Source organism: Apodemus sylvaticus, chromosome 13, assembly GCF_947179515.1.
Source record: "Apodemus sylvaticus chromosome 13, mApoSyl1.1, whole genome shotgun sequence".
Taxonomy (NCBI): Eukaryota; Metazoa; Chordata; class Mammalia; order Rodentia; family Muridae; genus Apodemus; species Apodemus sylvaticus.
In genome coordinates, this window is record NC_067484.1 from 32,698,763 (window position 1) to 32,713,765 (window position 15,003).

The window sequence follows — 15,003 nt, forward strand, 5'->3', positions numbered from 1 at the left end:
CTCTGTGTAGCCCTGGCTGTCTTGGAACTCACTCTGTAGACCAGGCTAGCCTTGAACTCAGAAATCCACCTGCCTCTGCCTCCCAAGTGCTGGGATTAAAGGCGTGGGCCACCACAGGTGGGGGGTGGGGGGTGGCGTCGCGGTGTCGGTGCACGCCCGTGATCCCAGCACTCTGGGAGACTAATGTAGAAGGATATTGACTTTAAGACTATCCTGAAGTTGTTTATCAGCTGTAGGAGCTCTCTAGTGGAGTTCTTTGGGTCACTTAGGTAGACTATCATGTCGTCTGCAAATAATGATAGTTTGACTTCTTCCTTTCCAATTTGTATCCCTTTGACCTCCTTATGTTGTCGAATTGCCCGAGCTAGTACCTCAAGTACAATATTGAAAAGATAAGGAGAAAGGGGGCAGCCTTGTCTGGTCCCTGATTTCAGTGGGATTGCTTCAAGTTTCTCTCCATTTAGTTTGATGCTGGCTACCGGTTTGCTGTATATTGCTTTTACCATGTTTAGGTATGGGCCTTGAATTCCTGTTCTCTCCAAGACTTTAAGCATGAAGGGATGCTGAATTTTGTCAAATGCTTTTTCAGCATCCAATGAAATGACCATGTGGTTTTGTTCTTTGAGTTTGTTTATGTAGTGGATTGTATTGATGGATTTCCGTATATTGAACCAACCCTGCATTCCCGGATAAAGCCTACTTGATCATGGTGGATGATCGTTTTGATGTGTTCTTGGATTCGGTTGGCAAGAATTTTATTGAGTATTTTTGCATCGATGTTCATAAGGGAAATTGGTCTGAAGTTCTCTTTCTTTGTTGGATCTTTTTGTGGCTTTGGTATCAGCGTAATTGTGGCTTCATAGAAGGAATTGGGTAGTGTTATTCTGTTTCTATTTTGTGGAATAGTTTGAAGAGTATTGGTGTTAACTCTTCTTTGAAGGTCTGGTAGAATTCTGCACTGAAGCCATCTGGTCCTGTGCTTTTTTTGGTTGGAAGACTTTCTATGACTCCTTCTATTTCTTTAGGCATTATGGGACTGTTTAGATGGTCTAGTTGGTCCTGATTTAATTTTGGTATCTGGTATCTGTCAAGGAAATTGTCCATTTCCTCCAGATTCTCCAGTTGTGTTGAGTACAGGCTCTTGTAGTAGGATCTGATGATTTTTTGGATTTCCTCAGTTTCCGTTGTTATATCTCCCTTTTCATTTCTAAGTTTGTTAATTTGGATACTTTCTCTGTGCCCTTTGGTCAGTCTGGCTAAGGGTTTATCTATCTTGTTGATTTTCTCAAAGAACCAGCTCCTGGTTTTGTTGATTTTTTGTATGGTTCTCTTTGTTTCTACTTGTTTGATTTAAAGTGGCAGGTTATAAAATCAACTCAAGCAAATCAGTGGCCTTCCTATACTCAAAGGATAAGCAGGCTGAGAAAGAAATTAGGGAAATGACCCCCTTCACAATAGCCTCAAACAGTATAAAGTATCTTGGGGTGACTCTTACCAAACATGTGAAAGATCTATATGACAAGAACTTCAAGACTCTGAAGAAGGAAATGGAAGAAGACCTCAAAAAATGGGAAAACCTCCCATGCTCATGGATCGGTAGAATCAATATAGTTAAAATGGCCATTTTGCCTAAAGCACTATACAGATTCAATGCAATACCCATCAAAATCCCAACTCAATTCTTCACAGAGTTAGAAAGAGCAATTATCAAATTCATCTGGAACAACAAAAAACCCAGGATAGCTAAAACTATTCTCAGCAACAAAAGAAAATCTGGGGGAATCAGTATCCCTGACCTCAAGCAATACTACAGAGCAATAGTGTTAAAAACTGCATGGTATTGGTACAGTGACAGACAGGAGGATCAATGGAACAGGATTGAAGATCCAGAAATGAACCCACACACCTATGGCCACTTGATCCTCGACAAAGAGGCTGAAAACATCCAATGGAAAAAAGATAGCCTTTTCAACAAATGGTGCTGGTTCAACTGGAGGTCAGCATGCAGAAGAATGCGAATTGATCCATCCTTGTCTCCTTGTACTAAGCTCAAATCCAAATGGATCAAGGACCTCCACATAAAGCCAGACACTCTGAAGCTAATAGAAAAGAAACTGGGGAAGACCCTTGAGGACATCGGTACAGGGAGAAAGTTTCTGAACAGAACACCAATAGCGTATGCTCTAAGAGCAAGAATTGACAAATGGGACCTCATAAAATTACAAAGTTTCTGTAAGGCAAAGGACACCATCAAGAGGACAAATCGGCAACCAACAAATTGGGAAAAGATCTTCACCAATCCTACATCAGATAGAGGGCTAATATCCAATATATATAAAGAACTCAAGAAGTTAGACTCCAGAAAACCAAACAACCCTATTAAAAAATGGGGTACAGAGTTAAACAAAGAATTCTCACCTGAAGAACTTCGGATGGCGGAGAAGCATCTTAAAAAATGCTCAACTTCATTAGTCATTAGGGAAATGCAAATCAAAACAACCCTAAGATTTCATCTTACACCAGTCAGAATGGCTAAGATTAAAAATTCAGAAGACAGCAGGTGTTGGAGAGGGTGTGGAGAAAGAGGAACACTCCTCCACTGCTGGTGGGGTTGCAAATTGGTACAACCACTCTGGAAATCAGTCTGGCGGTTCCTCCGAAAACTGGGCACCTCACTTCCAGAAGATCCTGCTATACCACTCCTGGGCATATACCCAGAAGACTCCCCACCATGTAATAAGGATACATGTTCTACTATGTTCATAGCAGCCCTATTTATAATTGCCAGATGCTGGAAAGAACCCAGGTATCCCTCAACAGAAGAGTGGATGCAAAAAATGTGGTATATCTACACAATGGAGTACTATTCAGCCATTAGAAACAACGAATTCATGAAATTCTTAGGCAAATGGATGGAGCTAGAGAATATCATACTCAGTGAGGTAACCCGGACTCAAAAGGTGAATCATGGTATGCACTCACTAATAAGTGGATATTAACCTAGAAACCTGGATTACCCAAAACATAATCCACACATCAAATGAGGTACAAGAAGAAAGGAGGAGTGGCCCCTGGTTCTGGAAAGACTCAGTGAAACAGTATTCAGCAAAACCAGAACGGGGAAGTGGGAAGGGGTGGGTGGGAGGACAGGGGAAGAGAAGGGGGCTTACGGGACTTTCGGGGAGTGGGGGGGCTAAAAAAGGGGAAATCATTTGAAATGTAAATAAAAAATATATCGAATAAAAAAATTAAAAAAAAAAAAAAGACTATCCTGAGCTGCATGATGAGGTCTTAATTCAGAAACCAACAAATAAAGCAATAACAACAACAAGCAAAAACCCTTTGTGAAACAAAGGAAACATAGAAGAGAAGCCTTGAAATGAGGCAATCTAATTGAAATGAATATGCTAATACAGAATTGGTATTCACAATATATAATGAGCTTGAACTAAAGAACAAAAGGAAGAAAGCCCAATAAGAAAAACGGTCCAGCCAGGCAGTGGCCGTGCATGCCTTTAACCCCAGCACTTGGATGGTGGAGGCAGAAGGATCTCTGTGAATTCGAGGCCAGCCTGGTCTACAGAGTACATTTCAAGACAGCCAAGGCTGTTACACAAAGAAACCTTGTTTTGAAAAAAGAAAAGAAAAGAAAAGAAAAGAAAAAAGAAAAAAATAGTCAAAGATCAGGAACAAGCAATTCATAGACAAAAACATATAGTAAATAAATTATACAAAGACGTTCAGTCTCACTACTAACCGGAAGTGCTTGTTAAAACTCCAAAGAACTGGCATTTCTGATAAATGCAGCTCTCATCCGTTGTTAAAGGCCCTCCCTTTGCAGCAGACATAGACTATTCTAGAGACCCATGACTGATCAAAGTTCAGTAAACAACTGACCATGCCATGCCCATCCCCAAATGAGACATCTATAACAAACCTCTTATACTCAGAGTTCAAGGAGCATTGTGGGATAGGGGCCAGACAGATTATAAGAGCCAGAAAACCAGGAGAATTGATCTGAAATGGTATCTTCCAGACACAATAAGGCTGTTGTACACATGAACTCTCAACAGACTCCACAAGACCTCCCTAAAACCATAGCGGTTGGCAGCTGACATAGATGGGGGTTAAATTTCACAAGGCCCACCCCTGGTCAGAGAACAATAGACAGTCAGTCAATGGCTGCTGAGAGGAGAGTCAGTTTTCTTCATGGATAGGTTGACCATGTGCTAGTGGGTAGACCTGTTTTCATGTTCATATGGGTAACACCAATTGATGAAAAAGACATGCTTTTTGGAGGGGACATTTGAAGAATGGAATGAGAGGAGTTGAGCAGGGAAGAGAAGTTGATATAATTTAATATAGTGTGCTCATGTGCAAAATTTCCAAAATGTCTAAATTAAAAACATCAAGGAATCATCTGTTTCATTTTGATTGATAATAGTAGCAAAATTATAGTTATAAAGTAGCAAGAAAATAATTCTATTTTCTTGTGGGATCACCACAAAGATGAGGGACTGTATTAAAGGGTTGCAGCATTAGGAAGGTTGAAAACCACTGGATTAGAGGCTATATCCATGCAACTGGATAAAAGAGAAGAGTTGGGATTTAGAATATGAAAACTGCCAGGTGGTGGTGGTGCACGCCTGTAATCCCAGCACTCTGGGAGGTAGAGGCAGGTGGATTTCTGAGTTCCAGGCCAGCCTGGTCTACAGAGTGAGATCCAGGACAGCCAGGGCTATACAAAGAAACCCTGTCTCGAAAAACCAAATCCAAAAAACCAAAATAAAGTAAAATAAATAAAAGAACATGAAAAACCAAAGAACTGTCCTATTTCTCTAAGAGAACAGGCTGAAGAACAAGGGAATAAGCCAAAGTGTGATTTGTTTTTTCCCTCATAAAGGAGCAACCAAGTCTGGTCCCAGTGGGGCTATACTGCTTGGGCAGGGCTAGGGTCCGTGGGAGCTGCCAGAAAAGTGCCCTGGTATCAGGGGTGTAGGAGCCCTTAAGAGAGATGGCTGGAGCACAGCAGGCTCCGAGGGAAGCAGCATTGTTCTGTGGGTTCCTAAAGCTGAGATTCTTCGTGTAACCCCTGGAGGTAACTGCTACAGGAAAGGGCGCTGTGGCAGTGTGGCAGTCACTGGGTGAATCACAACAGAAGCCCTGCAGACTTGCTCTCCTGACTGGCACAACCAGGAAAGGACCTCCTAGTGACAAAAACAAATGAAGGTGGGGCTTACTCACACGACTCCACCCCCCCCATCTCTCCTCCCACAAGCCTGGATCACAGGGCGCCCCATTCATGGAAGGTCCCTTCCTATATATTTCCCAAAAACAAGGAATTGAGGAGATAGATCTGGGATTTCTATGTTCTCTTTGATGATTTGTCCCTCAGTAAATAAAAGCTTTTTTCTTTAAAAGAAACAATGGATGCCATCATATTGACTTGTGTATATCCCAACCAAAAAAACCTGAGCTCAGGATCACTGACAAGGATTAATCCTGACTATCAATTTGATGGCATTCAGTCATCTAAGAGGCATATCTCTGGCTCTGTGTGAAGGTGTTTCTAGAGAATTTGAATTGAGAGAAGAGACACCTTGGAGGTCAGTGGGACCGCTTGTTGGCCTGGTGTCCTGTCCCGAGCACGAAGGAGAAAGCAGAGTGGTTGCAAGATTCTCAGTGGGCAAAGGAGCCTGCTGCCATGCCTGAAGATCTGAGTTTGATTCCCAAGATCTACACAGTGGAAAGAGAGAACTAACTCCCACAAGCTGTCCTCTGACCTCCACATATCTTGGGACACAGCCCCTGCCCCTGTTAAGTAATGTAAAAGAAAACTTCTTAAATAGAAGGAGAAGGTGCGAGGACCACCGGCATCAGTTCCCTCTGCTTACTGATATGGATGCAAAGTGGATGCCTTGTATTCCAGAACTCTGCCTTCCCCATCAGGGTGGACTGTGTCCCGTCAAACTGCAAGCCACAGCAATCTCTTTCTCCCATAAGTCAAGTCTTAACAGGCATTTTGATCACAGCACCAAGAAAAATAACTAATTCAATTAGTTGCTATTCTGTTGCCTCTATACTTTAATGTGGTCTCAATGGCTGCCACATACCAAAGGGCATCTTCAAAGCCAGTCCTCAAGATATTAGCCCAGAGTATGCATTCTTCTCGCTCTGCCATCTGATTTCGGATGTGATGGGACCAGCCACTTCAAGCTCCTGCTGTGCCATGAGGTGGGGCAGAAGGAGATTTGACCACAGAAGGGAAATGCTAGGCTATGCCTGGTAGCACATGCCTGTAATCTTAGCTCTGGGGCTGGGCTGGGCTGGGCTGGGGTGGGGTGGGTGCTGAGGCAAGGGGGATCTGGAGTTCTGGGTCAGCCAGGAATTGTGAGACCTCGTCTCACGGCAACAACAATGGAGTGATGCAGAATGAGAAAAATATGACCCAGTTGCTGGGGTTCCTAAATGTGGAGGGAGGTCTCAGATCCAAGGAATGCCAGGAGATCTGCTGAATCTGTGAGAAAAGGAAACTGTGATAGTCTGTATATTCTAAGCCCACTATTAGAGGGTGTGGCCCTGTTGGAGTAGGTGTGTCATTGGAGTAGGTGTGTCATTGGGTGTGGTCTTTAAGACTCCTTATCCAAGCAGCCTGGAAGTCAGTATTCTACAGCCTTTAGATGAAGATGTAGAACTCTCAGCTCCTCCCCACCATGCCTGCCTGGATGCTGCTATGCTCCTGCCTTGGTGATAATGGACTGAATCTCTAAACTTGTAAGTCAGCCTCAATTAAATGTTGTCCTTCTAAGAGTTGCCTTGGTCATGGTGTCTGTTCAGAGCAGTAAAACCCTAACTAAGACAAATTTTTGCTACAGTCTATAGAAGGAATTCAGCATAGCGACACCGCTTCTGTACTTCTGACTTTCAGAAGTGTAAGGCTTTGTCTCTGTAGGCTTTTGTCATGGTATTGTGTGCTAAACTGTGCCTCACTCACATCCATACATTGAAGTTGTAATGGGTGCATGGTGCCTGAGAATGCAAGCAGATTTGGGTATATGATTTTTCTAGAGGTAATTAAGGTAAAATGAGGTTTTTCTTCCCGTAGATCAGGTTGTCAGCATGACTGGGCCCCTCCTTGTTTGAAGGTAGTCACCTCCTTATGCATCACATAGCAGAGGCCAGGGAGAGGAAGTCCACTCTCTCCTGCTTCTTCCTAGGAGGGAATCGGTCCCATTACCTGGCCTCCTCTCTCATCACTTAATTGCTTCCCAAAGGCTCTGTGGTTAAATCCTGCCAATTAAAGAACAGGTTTTCAATATGTGAGCTTTGGGAGACATATTTGGTCCACAGTGTATATGCTCAGGTAACCTCAGAGCAATAAGGAAAAAGAGATAAATCCTGAGGGTTTTAGGAAGAAAAAGCCAGGAAATTATTAAGCCAGGCATGGTGGTGCATGCCTGTAGTTAGGATGCCAAGAAAGGAGGTTCAGATTGGCATCCAGAAGCACCACTGGAAGTCAAGTTGTAGACAGGCTAGAACACCCAGAAATCTAAATAATGACCTCTGGGAAGGTCCACCCCAATAGTGACAGCTTGAATAATGTGGTACCTTCCTTAGTTTTTGTCCCCACTTGCAACTTAACACCAACCAGAGGAGACCAATTATGTAACCAGTCCCATAGAAGGCCCTCTTGTGGCTACCCCACGTACAGCTCCCAGAGCCATAGTCTTTCAGTCAGGCCAAGCAGGAAGACCTCCCCCATTTCCCTTCTAGAGACCTCAAGGTCAGACCCTGCCTGACCTTGAGTCCCTGTCAAAACACAGTGACAGTGGGTTGTGGATTCCTGCTCTATAGCAAGCTCAGAATCCAGAGACTTTGGAGGTAGACGAGATGGCTCAGTGGTTAAGAAAAGTTGTTGCTCTTGCAGAGGACCCAGGTTCAGTTCCCAGCACCCACATAGTATCTCACAACCATTTATAACACCCGTTCCAGGGAGGAGATGCAATATGCCCTGTTATGGCCTCTGCAGGCACTGGGCATGCTTGTGGTACATGTATACACAGGCCAACACTCACACACATTTAAATATAATCTTTTTTTTAAAGATTTTTTTGGGGCGGGGGGTTGGCTTTTTGGAGACAGGGTTTTTCTGTGTAGCCCTGGCTGTCCTGGAACTCACTCTGTAGACCAGGCTGGCCACAAACTCAGAAATCTGCCTGCCTCTGCCTCCCAGAGTGCTGGGATTACAGGTGTGCGCCTGGTACCACTGCCCAGCTTTTGTTTTGTTTTTTAAAAAGTGTCTTTACCTGTCTCAATTTATTAGATCTTCATTTCTCTGCCTGTTGATTCATAGAAGCACCCAAAGGTAAAATTATAATATAATAATAATAATAGTAATAGTAATAATAATAATAGTAATAATAATATAAAGTAGAGAGATGAAACAACTTTCTCATTTTTGCAGCAAAAGTCAATAGAAACTATTTAAAGAAACAAATCAAGAAATAGAAAGTATTAGAGTTGCCTGTTGGGGGGGGGGGGGCATACTTTTCTATGATTTACAAAGAGGAAATTGGCTCAAGTCCCCCTCCCACATCATCCAGGAGTGGAACTGAGCTGAGAACAGAAGGCAGGCATGTCCTTTTATCCCAAGAACTTTCTGAAATTCCCAACCTTGTGTTTTTGTATCAACTCATTACTTTTATAGTTGTATATATTTCTGAGTAGTTACTCTTTAGTCTCTTGGGTAAAAAAACAAACAAAAAAAAAAAAACAAAAAAAAACAAATGATTTTAAAAGTGTGGATGGGCCTAAGGAAGGAAAGCTGTTGGTGCTGACCTGAGAGCCCAGGTCATGGTAAACTCAGGAACAAGGAGTGAGTGAGCACTGGGTCCTGGGAGTGTCATCCAAAGAACGGGTTCCTCAGGAGGAAACATCAAGACAGCCATGCTTGTCTGCTTCCAGTCTTTCCTGGTGACATTTGCTTTGGAATTTAGAAGCAAACAAGAAGGATCAGCTCCACAATGGGTAGGAGAGGGGAAAAAAGGATGACCGTGGAGAGATCAGATTCAACAAAACAAACAAGCAAACAAGCAAACAAATCAGGCTTCAACAGCAGGCCCCGGGGTAGCAGCTCACCACAACATCTCGGCTCTGTACATTCCAGGGGGGGGGGGGGGGAAATGCTACCGGGTTGTCCCAGGAGGTCTGAAATAAAAACCGTCTGTTCTGCTGTATGGTTTTAAAACTTGTGATTATTTAAATGTCTGATTCTTTTTCCTTTTATACCAAGTGTGGGGGTGGGACGCATGACGATGCCTACAGTGTAAAGTCTCAACTGTTCCTTGCAGCCTTGAGCTGATAATTGAGCTGGTACCGATGGCTGCTGAGAAGCAGGAGGTCACAAATGGCTGCCGTTTTATTTAAGAAGCCTTACGGCTTGCCCTTGTCCATTAACACAAAGAAGGAACTGAGTGGGGGCATTGTTAGCTTTGAACACCCACTAAGTGGCTGCCTGATTCTGCACTGCCACAACAGTAGCTATTCAAGTCGAAGCGAGGTCCCCGCTGTCCCTGCGGTGCGCCCTATCGTTACTACCTCAAGATGGAGACCTCATTTCAGCAGAGGTATAGAGCTGTCAAGGACCAGTCACTTCCGGTCCATGTGATTCTTAAGTTAATCTTTGGAGATTGGGGGCTGAGCCTCCAGGTCTTCTTGCCCAGTGCAGATGCAGCGTGTGTCTTTATTTTGTGTCCCTACTCACAGCGATGCACAGAATATCTTTGGAGGAAACACTCAGATAAACACTAACCTCATTCATGTCCATAGCAGGGTCATCGAGAGATTCCGCCTCTTGGCTCTGGGGCGCCACTTCCGCCTTCCTCAGCAATTGCAGGAAGTCTTTTGTAAGAAGTGCAGTAGAGAGCACTCTAGGGCAGGCATTAGGAGACCTCCGAGAGGTTGCAGATTCTTGGTTTCTGTCAGGCAGCATCTGCTTCTTTCTCCCTCCTGAAATTCTACACAGACTTCCCACTCTCTCCCAGTCCCCTGTCCAGCGGTGTTTAACTTTTCCAAGTCCATTTCATGACTTCCTTAACATTGCTGAAGGTTCCCGAGAGGTAGAGAGAAGAGAAAATATACACAAATAAAAGCTGACGCTGTGCTCTGGGGAGGCTTAGGTGTGACTCTGGTGTGATTTGTAAAGATGCATTGATTTCCCTGCTTAGCAATAATCCTTTCTTTTGATTATATTCTTTCTGCATATTCCCCCTGGCCAACATCTGACAAATTTAAGAATCCTTCTGATGTGTCTAAACTTAATGAGAAGCCAGGATTCTTTGAAAGACAAGAAAGCCACAGTTAAGAGATTGAGCAAGATATAGTTGGAATTTTGGAGATTGCTGCAAATCTTGTTGTTGTTGTTGTTGTTTGAGACAGGGTTTCTCTGTATAGTCCTGGCTGTCCTGGAACTTACTCTGTGGACCAGGCTGGTCTTAAACTCAGAAATCCGCCTGCCTCTGCCTCTCAAGTGCTGGGACTGCAAATCTTTAATTCATCAGTTTAACTATTATTTATTCTCTCTCTCTTCTGTTCCCCCACCCCCAAAATCCTGTGCTAGGAATTGAACTCAGGGCCACACCCATGTTAAGAAAGTGCTCTAGGATTCACTGAGTTCCACTCCCAGCCCAGCTACAATTTCTTTTACCAGTTACAAATATGGATGGGTTTGCATGGTAGATAGTTCTAAGTATTACTGTAATCCTTTAAAGAAGACAAGATCTGGGCTGGAGAGATGCCTTACTAGGGCCTTACTAGGGAATTGAACTAGGGCCACACCTGACAAGAATTCAATCCCTGAAGCTTACAGGGTAGTAGGAGAGAAGTGACTCTCAAAAGTTGTCCTCTGACCTCCACACATGCCACAATGCACATGTGCTTTCTCTCTGTCTCTCTCTCCTCTCTCTGAATGAATGAAGGAAACCCAGTTTTATTCCAGCAAAAAGAACTCCTTACCCCTTCCCTGGGCCAGCATTGCGCTGTCCTGAATCAGAATCAGTGTCTTATTTAGATGCCTTTGATTTTAGTGGTACAAGAAAACATGACTTCACCTGCCAGTTTGTTCCTTCCTGGTCTCTGTTACTTAAAGGTAAGCTGGTCAAGAGATGGGTGACTCTTACCTGGGTAGCCACAGTTTCTGCTTTGTGTTCCTCAGGGTAGGAGTTACAGACGAATACAGGGTCAACCTCCAGCATGGAGCCCTAATTGGTACTTACCAAGTGTTGGTTTTCTTAGTCACCCAATACTGAGTGGTTCAACTATAAGATAGCAATTGTTGCTGCACATAGTAGTACTCAAGCCATGGGTACAGAATAGACAGGAGCTTCACCTCAACCGTAGTACAACCTAGTCTTTATTGAACAATGCAAACATGGCCATTGAAAGAAGAGAGGCATTTAAAGAATAAAAGCCACCAACTATCTTCATGATATAACTCCAGATGGGCAGATCTCAGTACAAAATCACAAGTAACATGATGAAATGAGACAACTTGTCTCTTCTGAAAATTACCAAGCCTATTCGGACGACCTCTCATATAAAATTCCAGGTACAGAATATGGCAAACACTCAAAGAAGACTCTGGGATCCCATTAAAAGGCAAGACCTATACAATAAGGGCATGTTGGTAGAATAGTAATTGCATGCAAAAAGCATAGGAAATACTTTAAATAAGAATACAGAAGAAAATCTCCCAAATCTAGAGAAAGAGAAGTCTATCCAGATAGAAGAGACACAAACAACACTAAACAGGAGGAGAAAGGAAATCCCCTCCATCACTGGAATGAAAATACTAGATGTAATGAAAAAAAAAAAAGAAAGTTCATTGAAAGCTGCAATAGAGAAGATCCAAGTCACAGAGAAACGCAGGATGACATCTGACTTTTCAATCCAAACCATGAATGCAAGAAGGTCTTGGACTGATGTCTTTCAAATTCTGAGATGACAGAACTGCAACCCAGTTGAATGTATCTAGCAAAAACTCTCTGTCAGAATTGTGATAAGAGAAAAACTGTGCATGATAAAATCAGGTTGAAGTCTATAATTTAAGCTGATCTTCAACAATAGAAGCAGTAATTACAAATCTCACAATTAGCCAGGCATGGTGGTGCATGCCTTTAACCCCAACACTCAGAAGGCAGAGCCAGGCAGCTCTCTATGAGTTCAGGGAAGCCTGGCCTACATTGTGAATTCCAGAACAGCCAGAGCTATATAGCGAGATGCTGTTTCAAAACAAACAAACAAACAAACAAACCCTCTTAACAACAACAATAATTCCAAAATCCTGAAAGATTCAGCTCAGAATTCTATCAGACCTTAAAAGAAGAACACTAACACTACCCGAATTGCACATAACAGAATTGGAAGGAATGCTTCTAAACTTGTTTTTATGAAGCCAATATTCTTCTGATACAAAAACCTGATAAAAAATACTATAGCAGCAAAAAAGAGACTAATAGGACAATTTTTCTGATGAATATAGACATAAAAATTTCAGTAAAATATTTGCAAACTGCATAAAAACATACAAAATATTGTTCACTGTGTTTAAATTGGCTTCATTCCTCAGATGTAGGTAGGGCTGGTTCAATGTACATAAATCAATAGATGTAATTCACCACACAAATGGACTCAAAGACAGAAATCACATGATCATTTCAATTGATGTAGCAAAAGTCTTTGACACATTCTAACAGCCCTTCATGATAACAACCCTGGGGAGACTATGGATGAAGGAGCATATCGCAGAGAACAAAGGCTATGATAGACTGATAGCTACCATCGTGTTTAGTGGAAGGTAAACTTGGAGCACTTTGTTAAGTTCAGGAATTTAACAGGATGTCTGCTTTCGTCACTCTTATTCAATGTGGTACTTGAAGCATTAGCATTAGCTAGACCAATAAGAAAAGAGAAGGAAACAAACCCATACAAGTAGAGAAGGAAGACGTCAAAGTACCCTTATTTGCAGATAACAGGATTCTATATATGAATCTGTAGGAACCACATTTCCATTATGTGTTCATCACTTGGTGGACATCTTGGCTGTTGCCATGCCCTAGCTACTGTGAACCGAGCATCTGTGAACATGAATGATCATGTGTCCCTGTAGTAGGAAATAGAGTCCTTTGGGTCACATGCTAGAAAAAGTTCTAGTTTTCTGAGGAACTGCCACACTAGTATCTATATACAAAGGGATAATATTTATCTGTAAGGAATAATGAAACTAGGAAAGTTTTAGGTAAAAAGCATTATCCTGATTGACATATCAGATTCAGAAAGACAAACATCACATGTTATCTCTCATATATGAACCTTAGCACTGGGATTTCTGTTTCTAATTTAAAGTATCTATAGAAAATGGGAAACTGGAAGGGGTTTACTGCCATGAGGAGGGAAGAAAGATGTTCAAGGAGGGGGGTTTCAGAGCACAGGTGATATGAAGGGGAGTGGAATGTAATGGGAGGGGGGGTTGAGTACAAAGAGGATTGAGAGGGGAGGAGAACAGATGGCAGACTCAGAGGAGGGACAACTAAGGACACTGGAATGTCAAATGGAAGTCAAGGCTTCCATTTGACTTTCCAGCTTCACACACACACACACACACACATACACACGTCCCATACATTCATGTAAATGAGCTTAATTGGAGTTATCCTATATAGCAAATGATGTTTATCTCAGAAGTCATATTTTGCCAACTAAAAAGCTCAGTGCAAAGAGTACTCTACCTCCCCTGGATGTGTTGGACAGAAGTGTCCCAGAGACCTCCAAAACACTATAGACGACTGCCACTGCTCTTGGTCCCTCACCAGAACTTGACAGTAAGACTCTAAACTGAAGACACACATGGCCACAGGACTTGGAAAAATCAAGTTGATGCTAAGCAGGAAGCTTCCTCCCTTCTGGTTTTCGTGGTCCTGGAAGGTACTGTGTCAGCTGCTGGGAGTGGGAGAGTGTGCAGAAAGCCATCAACAGTCTTACCTAGTTGTACTTGACAACTGCAATGATATTGGTGTTATAACTGTGGCATAAATGTTTTGGGGCAACCAACCACTCTCTGGTTAGATATAAGGCCCACTCCAAAGAGGAAACACATATCTGGTACCGTAAGTCTGGTCAAGAACCCATAGTTGGAGAGTTCACAAGCTTCAGGGATGAACCTGCTACTACTTTTCTGGTAAAGGGATGAACTACCTTCCTAATTTATATCTGTATACGCATAGATTAGAGCAGCTCTTAGACCTCATCAAGGACATTTCTTTGTGTGGTAGATGGTGGTTAGGGCATGAGCCCTGCCCAGGATCAAACCAGTCGACATTCCAGCCTGGAATCAGAAGGCATTTACAAGCCCCCTTCCCTAACTATTGACAGTAGATGGCTTCTGAGGGAGAGTTAGTTTTCTTTAAGAGTGTGACTCTTCCTGCGTAAATCAACTATGCTCCAGTGGATGGCTCAACACCTAGGAGACTGTGGGCAGCGTACATGAGACTTGATGGATTGTTTTTTAAGAAGAGTAGATAAAGTTGGAGAATAGGTATAGATCTGAGGAAAATTTGGCAGAAGAATATTGGAGTGACTATCAAAATACATTATAAGAAAGTATCAAAGTGTTGTATTCCATTGCTGCCTGCAGCTATTATGAACGGGGTTGCTGGAACAGAAGCTGAGGGATGGATAAGGAAGGGGGGAAAAGAAGGAGGGCCAAGACAATATTTCACTGATCAAGGCCGGAAACTTTAATGGTGGTCAGACCTTTTAACAGTTTGGGCAAACCCTTCCCCCCCAGACTCCGGGGTTAGTTCCGGTGGAAGTTGTCTAGCTTCTCTTGGAGGTCCTTGTCTTGACTGCTCCGGCAGCTGGGTGGGTCACGTGCTTAATTCAGGAATTCCTAGACCTGGAGGAACAATGAGCTTAACCTTCACTGAGCTTCTCCACCCTAGGATAAAA